Source organism: Enhydra lutris, unplaced genomic scaffold (assembly GCF_002288905.1).
Source record: "Enhydra lutris kenyoni isolate GAN:26980312 unplaced genomic scaffold, ASM228890v2 scaffoldscaffold18, whole genome shotgun sequence".
Taxonomy (NCBI): domain Eukaryota; kingdom Metazoa; phylum Chordata; class Mammalia; order Carnivora; family Mustelidae; genus Enhydra; species Enhydra lutris.
In genome coordinates, this window is record NW_019154102.1 from 20,808,052 (window position 1) to 20,830,147 (window position 22,096).

The 22,096-nt window shown below is 43.6% G+C and overlaps 1 pseudogene across 1 annotated transcript; it reads right to left on the reverse strand.

The window, feature by feature from the left end:
* Positions 1-2,477: 2,477 nt before the first annotated feature.
* On the reverse strand, positions 2,478-3,957 carry LOC111148122 (annotated as a pseudogene). Its single transcript, XR_002640676.1, has one exon. The product of XR_002640676.1 is annotated as a keratin, type I cytoskeletal 18 pseudogene (transcript).
* Between the last annotated feature and the right edge of the window lie 18,139 nt (positions 3,958-22,096).

Genomic DNA, 22,096 nt, shown 5'->3' on the forward strand with positions numbered 1-22,096 from the left:
GGGGTTTGATCCCAGGAACCTAGGATCATGACCTGAACGGAAGGCAGACACTTAACTAAGCCACCCAGGTGCCCCATCATTTCAAAGTAATTTATAGGCATCAATTCAGCACTCATATTAACTAAAAGTTCAACTTTTTTTAAAAGATTTTATTTATTTTTAAGTAATCTCTACACCTAACGTGGGGCTCAAACTCACAACCGCAAGATCAAGACTCACAAGTTCTACAGACTGAGCCAGCCAGGCTCCCCAAAGTTCAATATATATATATATGTTTTTTTTAAAGATTTTATTTATTTATTTGTCAGAGAGAGAGAGGGAGAGAGAGTGAGCACAGGCAGACAGAATGGCAGGCTGAGGCAGAGGGAGAAGCAGGCTCCCTGATGAGCAAGGAGCCCGATGTGGGACTCGATCCCAGGACGCTGGGATCATGACCTGAGCCAAAGGCAGCTGCTTAACCAACTGAGCCACCCAGGCGTCCCTTCAATATATTTTTTAAAGTAATCTGCTTGTGATGTTGAAATAGGCTGTTAGTCTGGCCCCCTGACCCTAAAGGATGATGTTGATAAAATATTTTCCCTCCAAGGGCGCCTCGGTGGCTCAGTCATTGGGCATCTGCCTTCAGGTCGGGTCATGGTCCCCACACCCTGGTTGAGCCCCATGTTGGACTCCCTGCTCAGAGGGAAGCCTGTTTCTCCCTCTCCCACTCCCCCTGCTTGTGTTCCCTCTTTCGATGTGTCTCTGTCAAATAAATAAATAAAATCTTAAAAAAAATATATGTTCCCTCCACATGTTCTACTGTGTATTTGTTCATCAACAAGCTATAAGGTACAGGGGCACAGTGGCTGTGGCTGTGTGGGTTAGGCCTCTGACTTCAGCTCGGTCATGATCTCAGGGTCCTGGGATCTAGTCCCACACTGGGCTCTCTGCTCAGCAGGGAGCGGATTAAAGATTTTTAAAATCTTTAAAAAATAGAATAAAAATTAAAAAAATAAAAATGTCTCCAGATATAGCTGGATGTTTTCTCAGGGGGCCTAAATCACCCATTAAACTCCCCTGATCTAGAGACAGTGGCCTCTTTACACAGCATTTCCTTTCCAGGTCAATAAACTTCTTCAGTAGTTATTTTCATTCAGCCACACAGGTTCTTAGAAGAGAAGGTTGTTCCAAAGTCAAAAGATCAAAGATTTAGTTTGCCCTTTACCACCAATTACTTCTGTGACCAAATTTATATTCTGAGCCTCAGGTTGTTTTTCATTTGCAAAATAGAAAAAATATATATAGGGGTGCCTGGGTGGCTCAGTCAGTTAAGTGTCTGCCTTCGACTCAGGTCATGATCCCAGGGTCCTGGGATCGAGCCCTGCATCAGGCTCCCTGCTCAGCGGGAGGTCTGCTTCTCCCTCTCTCCCTCCCTCTACTTTCTCTTTCTCTCTCAAATAAATAAAATATATATTTTTAAAGATTTTATTTATTTATTTGACAGAGATCACAAGTAGGCAGAGAGGTAGGCAGAGAGAGGAATGAAGCAGGCTCCCTGCTGAGCAGAGAGTCCGATTCGGGGCTCGATCCCAGAACCCTGGGATCATGACCTGAGCCGAAGGCAGAGGTTTTAACCCACTGAGCCACCCAGGCGCCCCTAAATAAAATATTAAAAAATTACTTTGGGGGCACCTGGGTGGCTCAGTTGTTAAGCACCTGCCTTTGGCTCAGGGTCCTGGGATTGAGCCCCGCATCGGGCTCCCTGCTTGGTAGGGAGTCTGCTTCTCCCTCTGCCTGCTGCCCTGCCTACTTGTGTTCTTTCCCTCTCTATCAAAATAAATAAATAAAATCTTAAAAAAAAAAGAAAAATATACATAGTATATGAAACATATACATGAAAGAGCTTAACAAAATTGTAAAAATTCATTGATGGTGATTACTCAACATACCATTAAAGTAGAAAAAAACAACTTTGCTCATTAAGGGAGGAACTGGTTTGCCAATTATCATAGTGAAGCCTTATGGTTTTAGCATCATCATAGGAATTCCACTTCTTCCTCTTCTTTTTTCTTTTTTTTTTTAAATTTTCTGTAGAGGGCAATTGGTTAGTATCTCTCAAAATTACAAATGCACCTTTCTTAAAAAAAAAAAAACTTTTCATTTTGGGGCGCCTGGGTGGCTCAGTTGTTAAGCATCTGCCATCAGTTCAGGTCATGATCCCAAGGTCCTGGGATCGAGTCCCATATCGGGCTCCCTGCTCAGTGGGGAGCCTGCTTCTCCCTGTCCTGCTTCCCTCACTTGTGTTCCCTCTCTCACTGTCAAATAAATAAATAAAATCTTTAAAAAAATCTTTTCATTTTGGGATAATTTTAGATTTATAGAAAAGATAAAAAATCATATAGACATTACTGTATATCCTCACCCAGCTTTCCCAAATGTTAACATTTTACCTAGCCATGAGACATTTGTCAAAACGAAGCTTTTTTTTTTTTTTTGACCTTGGAACTTTTTATTGGCCTCCTGCTCCCCATAGGGTACCCTGCTTCTGCTCCCTCAACGCCTCAGAACTTTGGTGTCATTGGTCTCAGACACGACCTTGCCGTCCACAATCCTGCGGGTAGTGGTTTTCTGGATGGTCTGCATGGAGCTGCTGCTGTCCAGGGCGTCACTGAGACTGAAGTCCTCCGCATCTTCCAGCAGGCGACGGTAGGTGGCGATCTCAGCCTCCAGCTTGACCTTGACATTCAACAGGGCTTTGTACTCCTGGGCCTGGCGCTGCCCCTCTGCCGGGGTCTGGGACAGCTCAGACTCCAGGTGCAGCAGGACCCCGTTGAGCTGCTCCATCTGCATGGCGTATCGGGTTTCGACCTCCCTAAGGCTGTTCTCTAAGCTGGCCTTCAGGTTTCTCATCGAGTCCAGGTTGATCTCCAAGGACTGGGCGGTACGTCTCAGCTCCGTGAGGGTCATCTCAGCCTCTCCTATCTCCGTGGTCTGTGTGGTGACCACTGTGGTGCTTTCCTCAATCTGCTGGGACCAGTACTTGTCCAGCTCCTCTCGGTTCTTCCGAGCCAGCTCGTCATACCGGGCCCGGATGTCTGCCATGATCTTGCTGAGGTCCTGAGACTTGGGGGCATCCAACTCCACAGTCAACCCGGAGTTGGCAATTTGGTTCTGTAGACCCTTTACTTCCTCCTCATGGTTCTTCTTCATGAAGAGCAACTCCTCCTTGAGAGCCTCAATCTCTGTCTCCAGCTGCAGCCTAGTGACATTGGTGTCATCGATGACATTGCGAAGCCCGTGGATGTCACTCTCCATGGACTGGCGCATGGCCGGCTCTGTCTCATACTTGACTCTGAAGTCATCAGCAGCAAGACGGGCATTGTCAATCTGCAGAACGATGCAGGCATTGTCCACAGAAGTTGCAAAAATCTGAGACCTCAGCTCCTCGATGGTCTTGAAGTAATGCCCCCAGTCTCTGACCTGGGGTCCCTTCTTATCCAGGTATTCCCGGATTCTCACCTCCAGTCTCTGATTAATCTGCCTCCAGGCTCCTCACCCTCACCAGGTAGGAGATCAGGCGGTCATTCAGGTCTTGCATGGTCTCCTTCTTGCCCTGCATGCCCCCTATGCCGGCCAGACCCCCCGCCATCCCGGCGGCCAACCCCGTGGCCAGGCCCCCGGACCCCCAGCCGCCCCGGAAGCTGGTGGAGCAGGATACGGAGATCCGGGAGCCTGAGCCTCCGGCGCCTGCATAGACGCTGGCCACGCTGCTGATGGGCCGGACCCGGTGGCTGGGCAACTGCATGGAGCCCAGGGACTGATAGTTGGAAGAGAAGGTGGAGTGGGTGGTGAAGCTCATGTTGTTCGGAGAGTAAGATGAGAGGCCAGGACTCGGGCTCGGGCCAGCCAAAACGAAGGTTTTAACACTGGTACAATACTACTAACTCTACTACATACACTTTATCTGGATTACACCAGGTTTCTCACTAATGGCACTTTTTTTAAAAGAATAAAATATTTTTTAAAAGACTTTATTTAAGAGAGAGTAAGAGTGTGCGAGAGAGAGCACAAGTGTGGCGGGGTGGCAGAGGGAGAAGCAGACTCCCCGCTGAGCAGTAAGCCTGATGCAGGCGATCCCAGGACCCTGGATCATGACCTGAGTGACAGAAGATGCTTAACCGACTGAGCCACCCAGGTGTTGCATGAATAAACTTTTTTTTTTTTAAAGATTTTATTTATTTATTTATTTGACAGACAGAGATCACAAGTAGGCAGAGAGGCAGGCAGAGAGAGAGAGAGAGAGAAAGGGAAGGAGGCTCCCTGCTGAGTAGAGAGCCCGATGCGGGACTCGATCCCAGGACCCTGAGATCATAACCTGAGCTGAAGGCAGAGGCTTAACCCACTGAGCCACCCAGGTGCCCATGAATAAACTTTTTTTAAAGATTTTGTTTTTAGGGATGCCTGGGTGGCTCAGTTGGTTAAGTGACTGCCTTTAGCTCAGGTCATGATCCCAGTGTCCTGGGATCGAGTCCAACATCAGGCTCCCTGCTCAGCCAGGAGCCTGCTTCTCCTTCTCCCTCTACCTCCTACTCTGCCTACTTGTGCTCTTTCTCTGTCAAATAAATAAATTTAATTTAATTTAATTTAAAAAGATTTTATTCTTACTGGGGTTCTTGGGAGGCAGTTAAGTGTCTGAATCTTGATTTTGGCTCAGGTCATGATCCTGGGGTCCTGAAACAGAGACCAGCATCAGGCTGCCGCTCAGCAGGGAGTCTGCTTGAGATTCTCTCTCTCCCTCTGTCCCTCCCCTCCACTTGCGCATGCACATTCACTCTCTCTAAAATAAATAAATAAATAAATCTTAAAAAAAATATTTTATTTTTTGGGGCGCCTGGGTGGCTCAGTCATTGGGCATCTGCCTTTGGCTCAGGTCATGATCCCAGGGTCCTGGAATAGAGCCCCGCATCGGGCTCCCTGCTCTGTTGGAGGCCTGCTTCTTCCTCTCCCGCTTCCTCTGCTTGTGTTCCCTCTCTCACTGTGTCTCTGTCAAATAAATAAATAAAATCTTTATTATTTTTTAAAAATATTTTATTTTTTTAAAGATAGATTTTTTTATCTATCTTTATCTTTAAAGATAAAGATTTTTATTTTTTTAAAGAGAGAGAGATCACAAGTAGGCAGAGAAGCAGGCAGAGGAAGAGGGAAGTAGGCTCCCTGCTGAGCAGGGAGCCCAATGCAGGGCTCGATCCCAGGACCCTGGGATTATGACCTCAGCTGAAGGCAAGCACTTAACTGACTGAGCCACCCCAGTGTTTTTGTTTTTAAGAAAACTCTTTGGGCACCTGGGTGGCTCAGTTAGTTAAGCACCTGGCTCTGACTCAGGTTATGATCTCAGGGTTCTGGAATTGAGCCCCGCATCCGGTTCCCTGCTCAGCAGGGAGCCTGCTTCTCCCTCCCCCCAACCCCCACCAAACTGCTGCTCATTTGCTCTCTCTCAAATAAATAAATAAAATATTAAAAAAAAAAAAAGAAACCTCCTTATTAAGGTATATTTTACAGACCATAAAATTCACCCATTTTATGATTCAATGACAATCATTACCTTTGTAGAGTTGGGTATCCACCACTATAATCCAGTTTGAGAACACTTCTATCATTGTAGAAAAATCCCTCTGGCCTTTCACAATTACCATTCCCATCCCAGGCAATCACTCATCTGTTTCCTTGTCTCTATAGATTTAGTTTTTCGGGAAATTTCATACAGATGGAATCATACAATATGTGGTATTTTATGTCTGGCTTCTTTCACACAACATGCTGTTATCAAGATTCAAACACATTGTAACATGTATCAGTACTGCATTGTCTAAATTGCTGAAAAGTGTTCCATCCAATGGATATATCATTTTGTTTACCCATTCACCAGCAGACAGATAATTGTTGTTTCCAATTTTTGGCTATTATGAGGGGCACCTGGCTGACTCAGTCAGTAGAGCACACCACTCTTGATCTCCGCATCACGAGTTCAAGCCCCATGCTGGGCCATAGAACTTACTTAAATAAATAAATAAATAAATAAATAAATAAAGTTAAGACTGATTATATTTGATACATAAAAATGAAAATTTTCTTCATGGAAAAATGTACCATAAGCTAGACTCCAAAGACACAAACAAACTGAGCAACAAAAGCAGTGCCCAGATTTTTTTTTTTTTCTTCAGATTTGTACACTGAATTTGTACCCAAATTTGTACACCGAAAACTACAAATGTCACTTAAGGAAATCACAGACCTATGGGTGCCTGGGTGGCTCGCTGGTTAAGCGTCCAACTCAGTTTCCAATCAGGTCATAATCTGGGAGTTGTAGGACCAAGCCCCATGCCTGGTTCCTGCTCAGCTTGGAGTCTGCTTGAGATTCTCCCTCCCCCTCCCTCTCAGCCCCTCCCCCCACTCATGCTCACTCTTTCTCTCTAAAATAAATAAAATCTTAAAAAAAAAAAAAAGAAATTAAAGACCTAAAAAAATGGAAAGATATCTCATGCTTGTAGATCAGAAAACTAATATTGGGCGCCTGGGTGGCTCAGTTTGTTAAGCGACTGCCTTCAGCTCAGGTCATGATCCTGGAGGCCCATGATTGAGTTCCGCATCAGGCTCCCTGGTCAGTGGGGAGTCTGCTTCTCCCTCTGACCCTCCCCTCTCATGCTCTCTCTCAAATAAATAAATAAAATCTTAAAAAAAAAAAAAAAGACGACTAATATTAAGAAGGTACTACTCCCCAAACTGATCTATAGATACAATGTAATCCCTATCAAAATTCCAGATGCCTTTTTTGCAAACCAACAAGATGATCCTAAAATTCATGTAGAAATGCAAGGCACCGGGCAGAGCCAAAACAATCTTGAGAAAGAAGAACAAAGTACAAGGACTCACACTTCTTCATTCTGAAACTTGCTTAAAAGCAAATTAAGACAATGTGGAAAGAGAAGACAAATACTGTATGACTGACCTTTTATGTATAATCTTAAAAAGCCAAACTCATAAAAACAGAGAATGGAGGGGCGCCTAGGTGGCTCAGTGGGTTAAGCCTCTGCCTTCAGCTCAGGTCATGATCTCGGGGTCCTGGGATCGAGCCCCCCATTGGGCTCTCTGCTCAGCAAGGAGCCTGCTTCCCTTCCTCTCTCTCTGCCTGCCTCTCTGCCTACTTGTGATTTCTGTCTGTCAAATAAATAAATAAATAAATAAATCTTAAAAAAAAAAAAAACCACAGAGAATGGAATTATTGCCAGGGATTGAGGGGTGGGAGAAATGGGGAGATATCAATCAAGGGTGCAAAATTCTAGTTATAAGATGAATAAATTCTGGGAATCTAATGGGCATCATGGTGATTATCGTTAATAGTAGTGTATTATATTGCTAATAAACTTTTGCTAACAGCTGAAAGTTGTTGAGAGTAGATGTTAAACGTTCTCACCACACCAAAAAACCTGTAATTATATGACATGATGAAGGTGTTAGCTAATGCTTTGGTGGTAATCATTTTGCAATATATAAGTGTATCAGACCACACTGAACGCCTGGGGAGCCTGGGTGGCTCAGTGGTTAAGCATCTGCCTTTAGCTCAGGTCATGATCCCAGGGTCCTGGGGTCCCTGCTCTTTTTTTTTTTTTTTTTTTTTAAGATTTTATTTATTTATCAGAGAGAGAGAAGGAGAGAGAGCGAGCACAGGCAAACAGAATGGCAGGCAGAGGCAGAGGGAGAAGCAGGCTCCCTGCCAAGCAAGGAGCCCGATGTGGGACTCGATCCCAGGACGCTGGGATCATGACCTGAGCCGAAGGCAGCTGCTTAACCAACTGAGCCACCCAGGCGTCCCCTGGGGTCCCTGCTCTTGCTCTCTGCCCCTGCTCATGTGCACACATTCACTCCCTCTCTTTCAAATAAATAAAATCTTTAAAAAAACACATTGAACACCATAAACTTATATAATGTTATGTCAATTATATTTCAAAAAAGCTGAGGAGAGGGGCATCTGTCTTCCACTCAGGTCATGGTCTCAAGGTCCTGGGATGGAGCCTTGTGTTTGGCTCCCTGCTCAGCAGGGAACCTACTTCTCCCTCTTCCTCTGTCCCTCCCCCACTTGTGCACACTTTCTCTCTCAAATAAATAAATAAAATCTTTTTTTAAAAAAGAGAGAGACATAACCCAATTTAAAAATGGACAAAGGAGGGACGCCTGAGTGACTCAGTCAGCTAAACATGTGCCTTCGGCTCAGGTCATGTTCCCAGGGCCCTGGGATTGAGTTCCGCATGGGGCTCCCTGCTTAGTGGGGAGCCTGCTTCTCCCTCTGCCTGCTGCTCCCCCTGCTTGTGCTCTCTCTCCATCTCTAAGAAATAAATAAACAAAATCTTAAAAAAAAAATGACAAAGATCTGAATGGATATTTCTCCAAAGAAAATAAACAGCCAATAAGCATATAAAAAATGTTCAACATCATGTAATTAGGAAATTATAAATCAAAACCACAATGGGATACCATTTCACAGACACTAAGATGACTAAAAAAGCAGGAAAATAACAAGTGTTGTCATAGATACTGAAAAACTGGAACCCTCATACATTGTTGATAGTACTGTGAAATGGCAGCGCCACTTTGGAAAGTGATGGTTGATGGTTTTCAAAATGTTAAACAGTTACTATATGACTCACAAGAGAATATATGCCCAACCAACTGAAAATACAAAAATCTGTACATGTATGTTCATAGTAGCATTATTCATAATAGCTAGAAAGCAGAATCAATACAAATTTCCATCAACGGGTGAATGAACAAACAAAATGTGGTCTGCACACACAACGGAATATAATTTGGCCTTAAAAGGGAACGATATTCTGATACACGCTATATGAACCTCACAGTATTATGCTAAGTGAAAGTGAGACACAAAAAGCTACAAACTGTAAGATTCCACTTAAATGAAATACGCAAAATAGGAAAATGCACAGAGACAGAAAGTAGACTGGTGGATGCCAGCGGAGAGAAAAAGAGGAAACAAGAGCGCCTGCTAGTAAGTATGAGGTTTCTTTTCAGGGGATGAGAGGCTACAAAACTCTGTGGATATATTAAAAAAAAAAAAAAAAATCGCTGGATTACAGCACTTTAAAGGAGTGAATTTTATGTTATCTGAATTACATATTTTTGTTATTGTTTTTTAAATATTTTATTTATTTATTTGACAGAGAGAGACACAGTGAGAGAGGGAACACCGGGAAAGGGAGAAGCAGGCTTCCTGCTGAGCAGAGAGCCTGATGCGGGGCTTGATCCCAGGATGCTGGGATCATGACCTGAGCTGAAGGCAGACGCTTAATGACCGAGCCACCCAGGCGCCCCGGAACTATATTTAAATGAAGCTCTTTAAAAAAAGATAGATAGATAGATAGATTGATTGATTGATTTATGAGAGAGGGGAGGGGTGGGAGGGGCGGGAAGGGACAAGCAGACTCCATGCTGAGTGTGGAGCCCAACACTGGGAGGCATCCTACAACTTGGAGATGATCACCTGAGCTGAAACCGGGAGTTAGAGACTTAACTGACTGAGCCACCCAGGCGCTCCTAAGAAAGCTGTCATTAAAAGGGGCTAGCTCAGTCAGTGGAGCTTGTGACTCTTGATCTTGGGATTGTGAGGTTGATCCCCACACTGGGCGTACAGATTACTTAAAAAAATAAAATTAGGGGTGCCTGGGTGGCTTAGTTGGTTGGGTGTCTGCCTTTGGCTCCGGTCATAATCCAGGGTCGTGTGATGGAGTCCTGCATCAGGCTCCCTGCTTGGTAGAAACCTGCTTTTCCCTCTCCCTCTGCCACTCCCTGCTTGTGTTCTCTCTTTGTCATATAAATAAAAAAAATTTTTTTTAAGCTGAAAAATAAAATAAAAAGGCATCATTAAAAATAGAGGGAAAATATTTGGAATGCAAATGCCAAAGAGCTAATTTTCTAAAGTAAGAGTCCTTTATAAATCAGTAAGAAAAAGAAACAAACCCACTAGAAAAATGAGCAAAGAGCATGAAAAGACAGCTTGTGAAAAATAAAAAACAAAAATTATTTTAAACATCCAAAATTCTATCTTAAAATAAGCAAGAGGTTGGGGCGCCTGGGTGGCTCAGTGGTTGAGGCCTCTGCCTCCAGCTCGGGTCATGATCTCAGGGTCCTGGGATCAAGTCCCGCGTCGGGCTCTCTGCTCAGCAGGGAGCCTGCCTCCTCCTCCTCTCTCTCTCTCTGCCTGCCTCTCTGCCTACTTGTGACCTGTCAAATAAATTAAAAAAAAAAAAAATCTTTAAAATAAGCAAGAGGCAAATTAAAACAAGACAATGCTTTGGCAAAATGACAAAAAAGATAAATGTTATCACTGTGTTCATGAAGATGTGGAGAAACAGGCACTGCATATCTTTGGTGGGGATGTAAACTGCAACATCTTCTTTAAAGGGATGTAAATAAAATAAATGTAAAACATATACTGTAACTTAGCAATTCCACTTCTAAGACTTCATGAGTTCTCTTCTCACATGTACACAAAGTATGTACAAGGATACCCCATGCAAAGTTGTCCAGAACTGCACAAGAATGGAAAAAGTCTAAGCACTGACTAAAGAAATTATGGTGCAGGCCTACAACATGCTACTGTAAAGCCATTAAGAAGAATAAGATAGATCTATAGGCACTGATAAGGAAGAAGTATCAAGATATATCGTGGGATGAAAAAAGGCACTTCATACAGGACAGTCTTGATTTAAAAAAGAAAAAACAAGGTATACACACACATGTGTATGGTCTTAGAAAAAGTGACTTAGGACTTGGGAAATAGTACAGAGGAGACTTACATTTCAGTTTTATATTATTTGAACTTTAAGTTTTTTTTTTTAAAGACTTTATTTATTTATTTGATAGAGATCACAAGTAGGCAGAGAGGCAGGCAGAGAGAGAGAAGGGGAAGCAGGCTCCCCGCTGGGCAGAGAACCCAACACGGGGCTTGATCCCAGGAACCTGAGATCATGACCCTAGCTGAAGGCACTGAAGGCACACTGAGCCACCCAGGCGCCCCTATTATTTGAATTTTAAACATGGACTCCTGTCGCTTATCATAGATTCTATATTTCAAGCATATACAAACAAGTAACACAGCTCATAAAGAACGTGTATTTGCCACAGAAAATGAAAACACTAATTTGAAAAGATATATGCACCCCTATGTTCACTGTAGTTTTACTTAAAATAGATTAAGATATGGAAACAACCTAAGACGGATGAATGGATAAACATTTGGTGTGTATGTGCGCCTGTAAAATGGATTACTATACTGGAATACACCTGGGAATACTACTCAGACATAAAAGAGAAGGAAATATTGCCATCTGCAACAATGTGGATGGACCTCAAAGGTATTATGCTAAGTGAAATAAGACAGAGAAAGACAAATACCATATGATTTCACTTGTATGTGGAATCTAAAAAACAAAACAAAGCAAAATGCATACATACAGAAAACAGACTGGTGGGTGCCAGAGGGAAGAGGGGATGGGAGGGTAGGAGAAACGGGTGAAGGGGATCAAAAGGTACAAACTTCCAGATATAAAATAAGGAATGTAAGGTACTGCAAAATGACTGCAGTAGATAGTATCATATTGCATATTTGAAAGCTGCCAAGAGGATAAATCCTCAATGTTCTCATCACAAGGAAAAACATTTTTTTTGTAACTTTCTTTGTATGGTGATTAATAACTAGACTTATTGTGGCAATCACTTCACAGCGTATACAAATACTGAATTACCTGGTACACCTGAAACTATTATGTTGCACATCATTTTTACCTCAACTTAAAAGAAAAAAAAAAAGAAATTAAGAAAGAAAAGAAACTATATTTGAACCCTGCCTTTAAAAAGATGTCTTGTTGGGCGCCTGGGGGTTCAGTCGTTAAGCGTGTGCCTTCAGCTTAGGTCATGATCCCAGCATTCTGGGATCCAGCACCACATCAGGCTCCGGGCTCCGCAGGAAGTCTGCTTCTGCCTCTCCCTCTCCCACTCCCACTCCCACTCCCCCTACTTGTGTTCCCTCTCTCTGTGTGTGTCTCTCTCTGTCAAATAAATAAATAAAATCTTTTTTTTTTTTTTTTAAGATTTTATTTATTTATTTGACAGAGAGAAATCACAAGTAGGCAGAGAGGCAGGCAGAGAGAGAGGAGGAAGCAGGCTCCCTGCTGAGCAGAAAGCCCGATGTGGGGCTTGAACCAGGACCCTGGGATCATGACCTGAGCCCAAGGCAGATGCTTAACAATTGAGCCACCCAGGCGCCCCCACATTTTGCTCTTAACCCATACTCTGTTGTCTTATCAAGAGGATGCATACTCCATTTGCAAATAAGATTATGAAGTCTTTGAGGACAGGGGCTAAGTATGTAAGTTTTCTGAAATCCCCTTTTTTTTAAAGATTTTATTTATTTATTTGACAGAGAGAAATCACAAGTAGGCAGAGAGGCAGGCAGAGAGAGAGGAGGAAGCAGGCTCCCTGCTGAGCAGAAAGCCCGATGTGGGGCTTGAACCCAGGACCTGGGATCATGACCTGAGCCGAAGGCAGCGGCTTAACCCACTGAGCCACCCAGGCGCCCCAATAAATAAAATCTTAAAAAAAAAAAAGTATCTTCTAATCAAATTTACAAAACTGCCTGCTCAGCAAGATGGTGTAAACGGACCGATGCTGGAAGAGCTAACCCAGGAATGCTTCCTGGAAGTGGTGCGTTTTAATCCAGGTACTGTTCAGCTGTAGAGCTGTAGTTTGGTAGATACTGTTTAATGCTTGTGAAGCAACAGTAACGGAAGGGAACGAATCGTCATGAATAAAACATAAACCTTGCTAACTTTTACCAAGTACAAGCCCTTCCCATGCATTTACTCAGGTATTGCTCACCATAATCCAGTAAAGTGGGTACTAATACCATTTTAGAGTTGAAGAAATTAGCTCAAAGACAGAATGATTTGTTGAATGTCTCACAGCCAGCAACCAGATAATATAACGTGAGTTTGTACTCTACAGGATTCCTTGTCAAACCACAAGTAAAAGGAAGGGACATGCCTAGAAGCCAGGCCTCCTGATTCCTAGGTTTCCATTAGCCCTGCGCTGTCTCGGAATAGCGGAGAAAGACCGCCCCGGCCCAGCAGACGCGTGCCTGGGAACCCGGCCTGCAGGATGCATACCTCCCGCATGGTTTCCGGGACCCGGCCCACCCCAAGAGGCACCACTCAGGGACCTGCTTCCCGGCATCCTCCCCGCGCGACGGCTCACTTCCGGTTCTAAGTAGGCCCAAGCAGAAGCATCACCTGGCCGGGACCCTGCGCCTTGGCCACGCTCTCCGCCAGGATTCCCAGCTCTACGCCTTCGTCGCACTGCTGCCCCCGCCTTCTGTCAACACGGCCCCCTTACCAGCCCCGCGCCCCCCACCCCCCACCTCCGGCTCCAGGGCCCCAAGCTGATGACCGCCCTCACCTCCTCTCTCTTCGCCTGCCGCGGCCTTTTACAAACGCGGCCAAACTGTTCGCTGTAACGACCGTCGTTATTGGTCAGGGCCGCCTACGCGCGGCGGATACCCGCCCACTCGGCGTGCCTGGTCTGATGGGAGTTGTAGTTTCCTCCTGTAGGCGGCCAAGAATTGGCGGCGGAGTATCGCGGTGGAGTCTGTGCTAACGCGGCGGCTGTGATGCCTAGGTTCTTCCTAGGAGCCGGAGTGCTTTTGGACGACCGTGCTGGGACAGAAGGCACTGATAGGGTTCTCGGGCTGATCGTGACTGTTTCAGCCCCGAGAAAGCACTATTTCTGCGAAGAATTCACTGGTTATCGGAGCAAAAATCGTCATAAATTACCTGCATTGTTAGCAGATGTTGGCTGTGATTTAGCGTTTTGTCAAGGGAAGTCTTGTCCACTAGAGTATTCGTTGTTTGTAAAACTTGTGTGTTTGTATCAAGGGACTCACAGAACTCGTTTCTCAGCCTTCTTTTTCTACCTTAGCTACATTCTGACGTACTACTTGAACGTTTACATTTATAATGAATGAAATCGGCTTCCTGGGTGTTTTAGTTCTGGTCCTTGGACTCACACAGAATAAATCTCCATACTCTGTTCATGGCTGAGGACAGCTTCAGAATGCAATGTGTTAAGTATGAGGCCAGTGTGTTTTGGAAAATTCTGAAATGAGATTTCCTGTGGCTTTGGCCTTGATTCTGTTACTTACTAGGGGTGACAGTGTGGGCAGGTTGACTAAAAACGTTAGTCTTCTCGTCTATTAATAAGAGAGAAATGGTCCTTTCCAGGACTCTGGTTTGCTACATTTCTCAAACTGGAGGAAAGGGGAGAAGGACACAATTTTCCGCGATATTTTTCCAATTTTGTGTTTCCATTTTGATTACAAGTGGTTATTCTTTTGTTTGTTTTTAAAGATATTATTTATTTGACAGAGAGAGGAAAAAGCACAAGGCAGGGGAGCTGCAGAGGGAGAGGGAGAAGCAGGCTCCCTGCTCAGCCGAGAGCCCCATGCAGGGCTTGATCCCAGCATAGGGATCAAGACCTGAGCTGAAGGCAGGTGCTTAACCGACTGAGCCACCCAGGGGCCCCTCCACTCTTAAGTTTTTAAAATGATTATCAGTATATCCTGGGTCATCTGGATGATCACCTAGTCATACTGTAGGGCTTCAATGCCTGTTTGTATTTATGAGTGTATGGGTGTCAAGTGATTCTCTAAAGCACTTCTTCACCTGGAGTATTGCTACAGGCCTCTAGTGAATAGATACCATGGATGTTATTAAAGATCCCAACGGGCACCTGGCTGACTCAGTCAGTAGAACCTTGACTCTTGATCTCAGGAGTTGTGGGTTGGAGCACCAGACTGGGTGTAGAGATTACTTAAAATCTTGTGGGGGGAAAAAAAGGAAAAAAGATCCTACAATACACAGGACAGTCCTCACAACAAAGAATTATCTGACACATAATGTCAATAGTGCCAAAGTTGAGAGACCCCGTGTTAAAAAGTGGGGAGAGGGACTGGGAAGTATCCTCCAAACGGAGAAGGCACTTTTAAAGCCAAAAAATGAAGTGGTCAACTCCTTACAGTTTATAGAATTTTATTAATTGGGTGGTGATCCAGGCGCTGTGTGTGTATTCTCTGCAAAATCCAGACCTCAGTGTATAGATTTTATAAAACGAAGGGATGTTCAGGAGGGCACTGTAGTGAGGTCAAAGGGTCTGCATGCATTTAATTGATAGCTAACATTTAACAGACCTCATTACACCCTCTGTGCATCGGGGAATGGGTGGGTGGGACTTATCTCTACGAGTTATCCAAACAAATTTAGAGAAGGCAAGAGCAAGCTTCTCCACATTCTGGTCATGGCATACATTAACATCTAGGGGACCTAGAACATGCAGCCCCAGGGGAGGTCATCACAGGGACATGGATAAGGTCGTAAGGCCAAAGATGGAGTCAATACTGTCCACACTCCTACACCCTGTTTTAGAGAGAGAGTTTCAAATTTTTTTCACTTGATTTGCCTAAATGTGTCCTAAGAGATTTGTGGGTTTTCAGTTTAGACACGCTATACATTCCAGTCAGGAAAGAAGCTATCAAACAGCCCCATTCTAGAAGAGGTTTCTTCCTTCCAAGCCAAACACACAGGATTCTTCTATTCCTCCTTCAAAGAGTGGCCTTTGAAGAAGTGTTACCCTCACAGAAGTCCTTTCTCAGCCTTCTCATAAATAAAATTCTCAGAATTGTTTAATACTCTCATTATGGGGGCACCTGGGTGGCTTAGTAGGTTAAGCCTCTGCCTTCGGCCAGCGTTATGATCTCAGGGTCCTGGGATCGAGCCCCACATCGGGCTCTCTGCTCAGCAAGAAGCCTGCTTCCCCCCCTCTCTCTGCCTGCCTCTCTGCCTACTTGTGATCTGTCAAATAAATAAAATATTAAAAAAAATACTCTCATTATGGTTTGACATAGTAGACCTTCTTTCCCTTTTCTCAAAGCATCATTTTTTCAGCCTTGAGGCAGATTTTTTTTGTGATCCTTGAGTCAAGCTATTAATTCAGTGATCCTCCATGGCATGAAGATATGCTGTAATAATAGTACAATTATTACACAAGAAAAGGAAAACGTTAGAGAAATGACATTGTAAAAGTTCCAACTGTATGGCAAACCAGTATATGAAAATAATAGTGACTTCTTCCCCACCTCTGCTGCTTTAAGATCTTCTGTTGTTGGTAATCTGCAGCTGGACTATGTGTATCAGTATGTATTTCATTTTATTTATCCCTCTTAGGAGTTATTGTGACTCTTGGGTCTGAGAATTCCTAGTTTTCTATAATTCTGGAAAATTCTCAGTCAGTCACTATTTCTTCAAGTATTGTCTATCCCAAATTGTTTTATTTTGTGAAACTCCAGTTTAAATATATTTTAGGGGCACCTGGCTGGCTCAGTTGGTAGAGCCTGGGACTCTTGATATTGGGGTTGTGGGTTCAAGCCCAATGTTGAGTGCAGAGATTACTTAAAATCTTATTTAAAATGTATTTTAGATTTCTCATTTTACTTTCCATGCTCTTTTCCTATATTCTATCCCTTTGCCTCTGTACTGTTCCAATGTACAGATTTCTTCATCTCTAATTTGGGCTAGTCAGTCCATTGAATTTTTCAATTTTAGCTGTTTTAACTTCCAGAGGCTTTATAAATTCCTTTTAAAATTCTACTAATGATTTGATAGTTACTTCTTCCTTGCTCATATTTTTATTACAGCCTTTATTTCTAAAGATATATGAAAGGGGCACCTGGGTGGCTCAGTGGGTTAAGCCTCTGCCTTTGGCTCAGGTCATGATCTCAGGGTCCTGGGATCCAGCCCAGGTCGTCAGGTTCTCTGCTCAGCGGGGAGCCTGCTTCTCCCCCACTCTCTGCCTGCCTCTCTGCCTACTTGAGATCTCTGTCAAATAAATAAGTCCTAGGCTGAAGTCCTTGGAGGTCAAATTCTGCTGCTCTTTGTTTCTGCTGAATCCTTCCTGGGTCTTGGTTCTTCATGTGTTTGGGAGTTTTTGAATGTGAGCTCCTAATTTTAAACTGAGTTAATCTTGAGGGGCCTGGATATGGGATACACTCTTCCGGAAAGGATTTGTGAGTATCCAAGCTACATACAGGATTCCTACCTACTGATAAAACTAAAAATCTAATCAAGAAAGGGACAGAGAATATGAACAATTATGTCAGAAAAGAAATACAATAGCCAATTATCATGGAAAAACTGATTAAATTTACTTGGACTGGTGTAATACAATTAAAGAGATTATTTTACATGCATCACGTTACAAAAATAAAAACGCAACAATCAGCAGCTGGTAAAGGTGAGGGGAGATAAGTACTTTCTGACATCACTGGTTAGAGTGTAAAATGGTACCAGTCCTTAGGGAGGCAACTTAATATAATTTTTACAATTCATGTTTCTTTAACCTGTCCTTCAATTTTTTTTTTTTTAAGATTTTATTTATTGGGGCGCCTGGGTGGCTCAGTGGGTTAAAGCCTCAGATCGTGATCCCAGGGTTCTGGGATTGAGCCCCACATTGTGCCTTCTGCCTCTCTCTCTGCCTGTCTCTCTGCCTAGTTGTGATCTCTATATATCAAATAAATAAATAAAATCTTTTTTTTTTTAATTTGACAGACAGAGATCACAAGTAGGCAGAGACACAGACAGAGAGAGAAGGAGGGGAAGCAGGATCCCTGCCGAGCAGAGAGCCTGATGTGGGGCTCGATCCCAGGACCCTGAGATCATGACCGGAGCTGAAGGCAGAGGCTTTAAACCACTGAGCCACCCAGATGCCCCTAAATAAATAAAATCTTAAAAAAAGATTTTATTTATTTATTTGCCAGAGAAAGAGTGTGTGTGTGAGAGTACAAGCGGGGAAGCTGCAGGAGAGAAGCAGACTCCCCGCTGAGCAAGGAGCCTGATGTGGGATTCAATCCCAGGACCCTGGGATCTTGACCTGAGCTGAAGGCAGACGCTTAACCAACTGAGTCACCCAGGCATTCCCCCCACAAACTTCAAATTCTATGTATCGTAGAGAAACACTATACACCTGTACAAAAACACATTCTTTAATGGTAGTTCCAACTTTTTATATAAAAAGGTGGTGAATATTTCTGTTTTATACTTCCAGATGGTTGAATGGTAGGGTTTTTTTTTTTTTTTTTTGGTGGTCATTTAATTTTGTAATTTATTCATATTTATTATATTGAGATATGTTGCTTTCTTAAACCCATCTCCTCCTTTTCTCCTTCCTTCTCTCTATAGCCAAATGAACAGGAAGCCAATCTGCACTAACTAAACTGTTCTCATCTCCCACTTCTTAACCCACGTAGTCCACAATCTGCACTCACTACCTCACTGAAAATGCTCATTTTAAAGGTACTTTCTTATTGCTAAACCCAGTGTTGTTTTTCTTCCCCACACTTACATTTTTCCTTCCTGCAGTATTTGACACACTTGGCTACTACTATTTCCTTGAAGTTTTTCCACCTCGATTTCTGCAATGTCAAGGACCCCCTGTATTTCTCCCACCCATCAGGCAGCTCTTTCTCATTCTCCTTTGCAAGCTTCTCTGCCTCTGCCCCCTTAAACACTGATGACCTAAGAGTTTTTCTCACTTTAGCATCTCTGGGTGATTTCCATTTCACGGATTTCAAGCTACCACCTAAATGCTGATGACTCTCATCTCTATATTCAGCCTGGATTTCTCCTCTAAATTCTGTATTATTACTCACATGTCTCACATGTCCAGGCTGCATGTTGAAGGCTGGAACTCATTAGCTCTCCTCCCCTGCCCTCTAACTAGCTTCTAGCCTTACTTGCCCTCCCAAACTGCACCTCTGCCTTTTCCCACCCCAGTAACTAGCCCCACCATCCACCTGCTCACTCAAGCCAAGAGCCTGGGAGACATCTTGTCTAAACACAAATTAGATCAATAGATCCCTTGGACCTTTAGGATAAAAAAAGTTCAAATTACTTGGCTTGGTATAAGGAATTGGCTTTGATTTGATCTTTTAGTTTTAGCTTTTATCACCTCACACCTAGTATTCTAGTTGGTAGTACCATCAGCACATGGCAGAAAAGCCATTTAGTCAAAATCAGACTGTATAAGAAAAGTTTAATTGATTGATTAAACTCGACAAACATGTATGAGCAACTATTATTTTGCAGGTACTGGACATTCAGGGTATTAAAGAAAACAACTGTCAGCTTTTGGTTTAGTGAAGAACACAAGTTTTAAAAATATGATCCTACAAATAAATACACCAGTTGGCCCCTTTAAGCTGTGTGGAGCTACTTATATGCAGATTTTTTTTCATTACAGTATAATACTATTATGATTTTTTTAAAAGATTTTATTTATTTATTTGACAGAGATTACAAGTAGGCAGAAAGGCAGGCAGACAGGAGGAAGCAGGCTCCCCGCTGAGCAGAGAGCCCGATGTGGGGCTCGATCCCAGGACCCTGAGATGACAACCTGAGCCGAAGGCAGTGGCTTTAACCCACTGAGCCACCCAGGCACCCCGATACTATTATATTTTTAAAAAAAAATTTGAGCAAGAGCGAGCATGCATGGGGGGAGGGGCAAAGGGAAGGGAGCAGCAGACTCTCTGCTAAGCAGGGAACCTGACGTGGGCCTTCATCCCAGGACTCCAGGATCATAACCTGAGCTGAAGGCAGATGCTACCATCTGAATTACCCACATCCTTCCAGTTAGGATTTTCTAAATAGCTTTTTCCCTAGCTTTCTTTATTGTAAGGAGAGAGTATAGGGGTGCCTGGGTGGCTCAGTCTGTTAAGCATCTGACTCTTGATTTCAGCTCAGATCTTGATCTCAGGGTTGTGAGTGCAAGCCCCATACTGGGATCCGCAAAAAAATACAGTATATAATATTTATGACCTAGAAATTATGTGTTGATCAACTGTTTATATTATTGGTTAAGGTTTCCAATCAACAGTAAGCTAATAAAAGTTAAGTTTTGGGGAAGTCAAAGGTCATACATAGATCTTCAACTGTGCACGGGGTTGGTGCTCATCTGTATTGTTCAAGGGTCAACTGTATTAATTAAAAATTATGACAGGGGCGCCTGGGTGGCTCAGTGGGTTAAGCCACTGCCTTCGGCTCAGGTCATGATCTCAGGGTCCTGGGATCGAGCCCCACATCGGGCTCTCTGCTCAGCAGGGAGCCTGCTTCCTCCTCTCTCTGCCTGCCTCTCTGCCTGCTTGTGATTTCTGTCAAATAAATAAAAATTAAAAAAAAAATTACGACAAATGCTATAAAAAGCTTTGTAAGATTTGAGAAGCTACTGATTTATGATTTAGATTGTTGGTAAAGGAATGCCTTTTAGAGGAGGAGACATTTAAGTAGAGACTTGAAGACAAAGTGGGCAAAAGGCAGATAGGTGGCAAGGAGCCATGGGAATGATAGGAGTCTCAGTCCCCACCCCACCCTTCTTTTCCTTGTTTTGTCACACATCTTTTTTGCCAGTTGGCTCAATGTTAGGCTTTGTCAATAGAGGGCACTGGGGGAACAATGGAAGAGGATAATGATAGGAAAGCACTTCCTTTATGGTACTAATTCTCTTTTTATTCAGTTCCAGTGGATCAGTGCATGGGAGACCCACTGACACTCCCCTCAGGGGTCTCTGGGACCTGTCCCAGCCAGCTGCATCCTCAGACTACACTCCCCCCGCCACACACACCCCCGCCCCCTCACAGCTGCTTCCTTGGCAGCTTTGGCTACAGCAGCTTACAGATGTTGCTAGCAGTGATATACAGAACACCAAATTAAATAATGCTTAGTTTAGGTATACTCCTTGCACTGTTTGGGATTATGTTTTAATTTGCTGAATCTGGAGACCCTGGCTGTTTTCCCACCCAATGGACCATCGCTATAGACCAGCGCCAGCCTATTCATGCTCTCTGGAAACAGTAGATGACTTCTATGGACCAGCTATGGCCCACGCCCTCTGGCATGTTTCTTCGCCAGGCTGCACATTCTGTGGTAACCAAGTTCCCTTGGAAGAGGTCAGAATCTCAGGGCTCTCCTAAACTCCTAGTTCCCTCCTTGTCCACTGTTTATTAGTAGTAGCTGCTTTCATTTTCACCTGCGACTTCTGGATCCCTTTAATGGTTGTTTTACCCCTTTTAGTAGTTAACCACACCCCTTACTATTTAGCAATTATTTATATTAAGATATCCTTTTTGGGGTGCCTGGGTGACTTAGTTAAGCGTCTGCCTTCACTCAGCTCAGGTCATGATTCTGGGGTCCTGGAATAGAGCCCCATATCAGGCTCCCTGATCAGCAGGGAGTCTGCTTCTCCCTCTCCCTCCTGCTCCCCCTGCTCCTGTTCTCTCTCAAACAAATAAATAAAATCTGGGGAAAAAAGTCACATCCCAAGACAGATAATTCATTGTTGCCAGAGGAGGAGGTGAGAAAACTGGACAGGGTTCCTCTCCTACATTCTCCTAACAGTTTCAAATACAAATAAATGGAAAGGATAACACAGCACTTGTGCCATACTCTTAATTAAAAATATGAAATAGCAGAACTTACCTAGAGTTTCCCTCAAGAGAACACACAAGAAAAATGTTCCCACAAAGCAGCTGCAAATAATACACCAACTATCCAATGTGAATTAAACAAAACTAATGAAACAAATGCAACGTATAAGAATTCCTCACACCTGTCAGGATGGCAAAAATAAAAACACAGGGAACAAGCATTGGTGAGAAGGTAGAGAAAAAGGAACCCTCATGCTCTGCTGGTGGGAATGCAAGTAGTGAAGCCACTGTGGAAAACAGTATGGAGGTTCCTAAAAAAATTAAAAATAGAATTACCATATGATCCAGTAATCTCACTACTAAGTATTTCCCCAAAGGATATGTAAACATTAATTCAAAAAATCTATATGCCCGGGGCGCCTGGGTGGCTCAGTGGGTTAAAGCCTCTGCCTTCAGCTCAGGTCATAATCCTGGGGTCCTGGGATTGAGCCCCGCCTCGGGCTCTCTGTTCATCGGGGAGCCTAC